The sequence below is a fragment of the Zosterops lateralis genome (genome assembly GCF_965231275.1).
Source record: "Zosterops lateralis genome assembly, chromosome: 4".
In the NCBI taxonomy this organism is placed as follows: Eukaryota; Metazoa; Chordata; class Aves; order Passeriformes; family Zosteropidae; genus Zosterops; species Zosterops lateralis.
In genome coordinates this window covers 20,643,137-20,648,883 of record NC_139765.1, presented here as the reverse complement: position 1 = coordinate 20,648,883, position 5,747 = coordinate 20,643,137, and positions in this window count along the sequence as shown.

The window sequence follows — 5,747 nt, the reverse complement described above, 5'->3', positions numbered from 1 at the left end:
CCGCCGCCGCCACACGTGCGAGCGGCCGGGTGCGCCCCAGTGACGTCACGGGAGGAGAGGCCTCCCGCCGCGGCGAGGATCGTGAGAGGGCGGGGAATTGTTTTGTGACGTCATCCGTACGCGCCGGGGCAGGGGCGCGGCTATGAAAAATGGGCGTGCCCTGAAGGGGCGGGGCGGGATGGGCGGGGTCGGGAGCTGTCGCGTCGCGGGGACTTGGTCTCTGGGAATGGCCCGTCTCCGAGATTTATGCAGAATCCCGGGATCAGTTAAATTGGAATAAACCCTCTGAGATCACCGAGTCCAACCTTCCAGTGCTCTGCTCCCCACACTGGGTCACGGCCTCTCTTACGCGGTGGGAGAGACCTGCTCTGCCACTGAAAAATCCCGGCGGCAATTCACCGAAATTAGAAGTTTAGAAGGGCCTTTTTTTGTTATTGGTCCCTAGATTTTATCCAAGGACAATAAACCAGCGCACAGAGTCAACAGGCAGGTGTAGGGAGTTGTGAGGGTCTGGCGTCTCCACGGGAGCAGCTCCTTTCTGCTCTCCTACACGAGCTAACTCATTAAATCAGAGAAAATGGATTAAATACCAGCTGGAATGTACAGGAAGGTGCTCTCTTACTAATATGCAGAAATCACTGCTGTTCCCATCACTGGAATCTTAATTCAGTGCAAAGTACAGGGATGGGAAGCTGAGGAAGGGGAACGAGGATTTCTCACCTCAGTAACCGAAATGCTTGGTAGATAAAATGGCCTCATTGTTCCATCCACAACACCACTGTGGCATTTTCATTATTTTTTATCCTGATTCTTCTGTGTTTCTGTGAGAGAAAAATAAGAATCTACAAAATATTGCTATCTCTTCACTTCTCCCTTCATTTCACTGATATGCTGTGTTTTGTCTTAATGTAGACATAAACATACCAAGGCAGAAGTTGGATCCTTCTGGCTCTTCCTTGTAGTAACCTGTGACATGAACATCCTAGTCCTACCTGTAATCCTGCAGTTTCACCTCAGTCTTCCTCTAGACTCAGGGAAGTTTTGTGAAAGTTTTGGCTGCTATTCTCTAAGGACAGGCAGAGGGGAGTGCTAGGCAGCCAAGAGTAAGAAAGCCAGGTAACTTTCCCATGACTGTGGTTCCTGGATATTTGGGGGTATTTTGGGGATATTTTTCAGATGTATACATTTACAGTGTGGGGGTTTGCAGAACAAATTGGAGCCAGACTTGTTTTTACTGAAGCCATACTCAGAGGGGGCACACAAGCTCTACCTTTCTGTCCCACTGTGTACATAATCAAAAGATAGCAGAGCACTGTGGGGAGGCTCAACAGCAGAAGTACCAAAGACAAGACAGCTGGAAAAGGAGGAAGGAAGAAAATATGTAGCAATCGTGCATGAGGGATATTATAGCTTAGAGAACTGCAGTTAGTAGTAATGATTTTTCTTCTGAGACTCAGTCCATAAATGCTGGGTGATTCCAATACCTCTCTCTATCATACATTTGCTGGGGATGTGCAACTGTTTTTTTTTTTTGGTTTTTTTTTTTTTTTTTTTGTGTGTGTGTGTTTTTTGTTGTTGTTGTTGGGGGTTTTTTTGTTTGTTTGGGGTTGTTTGTTTGTCTGTTTTTGGGTTTTTGTTTCATTTTGTTTTTCAAAAGAAAGGCCATTCTGTTAAATATATTAGTGTTCTATAGTGCCTTGACAATTACAGAAATTTGTCTGAAAGAGTGGTGCCCCAGGCAGGAAGCTCCCTGCAGATGGAAGCTGCACACCCACACCAAGGAATCCCCCAGGATGACTTATGGGACATTTCACATCAATAAAAAATGGTCTTCTTGGTATTCAGTGTCCAAAGGTGGCTCAGCCACAGAGATGGGAAGATTAGTGCATAAAGCAGATGTTAATTTCTCCATTTGTATGGAATTCTGCCACCTTTGGAGGAATTTTGGGACAAGCCCAAAGCGCTGTCCTAATTGGGAACAAGGCTGTACATCTGACAGAAGTGCCTGAATCCTTGCTAGATGGAAAAAAAAGGTCATGAAGAAAGGTTTGTGCAACAGCAGACAAGGACTCAAATGGCTGTCCCAGGAAGGGTGTGAGGATCAAGCTCAGATCCTGTGGAAATAAAAGAATTGTCATCAGACATTTTCATGACACAGCCTGTCTGGACTAGCCTTGGGCCTTTCCTAAAAATGATCTCCTGAAAGGATACAGCTCCACTCCCCTGGCCCCAGTCAGAGGTCAGACACAGCAGTGCCTGAATCTCTTAGACGCATTTCTTAACCTCTGATGAGGAGAGCTGAGATTCTTTTTATCTCCATGAAAAAAGGAAGGCAAGACATGACAATAGCAATTTTCATTTTCAGTTTAGTCACTGATTCTGGTGTCAGGAAACTTCTGCCTGTCTGAAGTGAAAAGCACTAAAACATTATCCCTGTTTCTGGATCTGTATTTGACCTATCCCTACTGCTTTGCACCCGAGGATGTTGGATAAAAGCAAACTTCTGTTCTGGAGTGGATATACCAGGTAAAGAAATGGAATCAGTGGGGAAAAAAAAAAATCAATGACTCCTTGAAAGGGAAGGTTCATCTTCTTTATTAGGGGACATGTCAAGGTGTCCAGAGAGCGCCCAGAGTATTCTTCTTCACATGAAGTCAGATGGAAGAAAGGAGAGCTAGCTGGTTGATGAAGTGATGTTGAAGTAGCTGGTTCCAGCAGGCTCTCCAATAACTACTGGAAAACTTAAAAGAGCTCCAGTGTCCAAGACTCTGCAGAGACCTTGATATGCCTTTAAGTCATGAAACTCTCAGAGACACATACATCTCTAGTATACAGCTGAAAGATACTACAAGGCCAGGAAAAGATTCATTGCACAAATTGTACAGGCTGTCGGCAAGAAAACAAAGGGGATTTTATGTGTTTTGGAAGTTCTCCTGTAGGCTTACAGCTGTGGTTAAGTTGACCTCTTCAGATGAAAAAAAAGGGGAAAGTGATCAAAGTACACTGGTATCTCAGATTACTATTTTTCTATTTTATCAAACGATATGCAAAATACTAGTGTTGCAGTCCCAGAGATGCTAAACAGCTAAAAGCAGTCACATAATCAAGAAATCCTCTAACTTGGGAAATAAAGAAATACGTACTTAAGAGTGACTTTGAAACACCAATGGCAGCCATCTTAAGTCCTCAAGGTTACCTTTTGATTTTCTGTTTGCATTCCCTGTGTGTTTCTGTGAAACACAGAGCATGAATAGTGGCAGGAAACCAAAGAACTATCAGCTCTCAGTAGGGCAGCATTTCACCAAGAGAGATGACATGCCCTATTTCCACACTGCTGCATAGCCTGGGGGGAAGAACTCTTGGACTGATAGCTAGGCAGAAAGTTAAGTTTTCAGGTAGATAAAACAAGGCTGCTTTGGTTTTCTTTGATCCAGGATCTCCTTAAGGAGTTCCCTGGGAGAGCACAAACCTCCTCACTTTGAAAGATAAAAACATCCTTGTGCTAAGGCTTATTCTCCCAGATCTTACTTATTGCTTTTGGTAGTCTTTGTTTAACTTTATGGTATAAATGAAGTCTATCACTTATCTTTTAGCTACATCTAATAAGTGTGACCTCAGTGTGAACCAGATATGTGTGAAAGACATTAAAACCTCACTGGGACACAGGAACTGCATTATCAGAGATGCAAGCTTATGGAGCAGCTGCTTCCCCAAAATGTGTGCTGGATACTTTGGGAATGAGAATCCCATCATCCCTGCAATGATTGCCATCTGCTGAACACCTCAAAACACCGGAGGACTTGCACCCCTCCACCAGCATGGGAGCAATGGGGGACATCAGGGCCAGCATTTGTCTCAGAGGTTTCTTTATTTCCTCTGGGTCTAAGTGTGTTACTCAGTGCTGGATGCTTCAGGTACTTGTTATTACAGGAGGACACTAGAACTCCTTACACAAGCCACTGGCTTGTAGAGCCAAGGGGCTAATAAGCTCCGAGGAAAGTAGCCAGGCTGCAGAGTTTTGCTGGGAATGGTGGCCTCCTGGCCTGCAAAGGTATCTGCACAGGTTCTCAGATGTCCTGTACATTGCAATTTTTCATCTTCATAGCAAAGCTTAAGGACATACAGCCCACACGCTTACTCTGAAACGTTTTCCATGAAAGACTCTTTGGACAAAATAAAGGCCACTGAGGAAATGTTCATTAAAATATAAGGCTCTGTCAACATAGAAAAATTTAGCTGATACCACTACACACCTAGACATATAGGTGTATAAACCCTTATGTAGATTTAGGAAAAAAATTTTTGAGTGGTTTAAATGTTACTTCTACCTAGTCAAACTGAAATGACCTTTACGTTATACACATGCTTCTGCTGCTGATTGCATTGACAGATCTACAGCAAGCACTTCTGGAAGTGCTTTAACCTCTGGACGAAACCTGGGGTCCTTTAGGTGAGCTCTGCTTTGTAGCAGGGCAGGTTTAGACATCACTGCCCATTTCTGCCCTGTGGAAGAGAAAACGCAGCAGTGGGCAAGGCTGTCCTAAACCTTAATTAGCCCAGTGAACATGTGCCACAGCCTTCAGTCTTTTCAGAAAACCTCAAGAACACAAATGGGAATGGAATGTAGAAAAAAACTTGGATGAGTTTACAGAGAACCCAGAAGAATGGTGTGAACATTTCTGGCTGAACTTGACTATTTTTCTCAGTGAAGCGTTAACTCAAATGCCCAGAAAGAATGGTTTTATATTGTTTTGGTATCAGCAGTTGGGTGTGGCAGCCTACAGCTGGCCTGGAGGTCTCACAGTTATAAATAATCCTAACTTTATAACTAAAATGTTGTTGAATACATAATTACTTTGCTAGTGTAACTCCACCAGTAGGGCCTGTTGGAGAGCAGTGTCAGGAATCCTGCTGGGGTTCAGGTTGCTATTGGCAGGTTGGCCGGGTGGCAAAAAGCTTGGCCAATGAAGATTAACTGCACGTGCCTTCTGATCTACATAAGGAGAAGTGGTCTCAATAAAATTAGCTGTTGCTGCATGACCTTCATGTGTGTTGCTTTCCTGCCTCTGACACATCACTGTGACGTCTGGTGACCCCAATGTGATTTCAACAAGCCACTGTGTGTAGAGCAGAGAAGGCAGGAAGTGGGAACAGCTGCCTGCAGCATGCAGAGCTGCTACCCGTGGCATGTAGAGCTGTGGAACCCTGGCGAAGGCAGCATGTAGAGACACTACCTGCAGCGTATAGAGCTGCAAAAGATGGTGTGGAGAGCCATGTCTAGGTCTGGACTCCCTGCTTCTTTGAGGATTTAAGAAGAAGCCACTGGGATGGGAGCATGGGGCTCTACACCAGAGCAGCCTACCCTCCAGGTATAGACATCTTTGTTAAAGAAACAAGGTCTGAAGTATGACAACCAGGCTCTAATTGCCCTGATAATGTGGTGCAAAAGCCACAAACTAGATGTGACTGAAGGGGCCACTTTAGATTTTAAAACGTGGGACCAGGATGGCAGGATTATACTTCAGGCAGCATCCATTGGAGACGAGGCTGCCATCAGTGTTATTAAGCCATGGAGACTCATGATGGACCTGCTAAGGCAGCTACAGAGAGAGCGGAACGGAAGGGTGGCAGAGGGGGCACCACGGACACCTTCCAAGACAGATGAGGGGAACCGGGCATCAGGATAGCCGGCAGGAGGCATGGCTGCTGCTCCAGGAGCACAGACGAGCAAAATGGCCATACAGGAC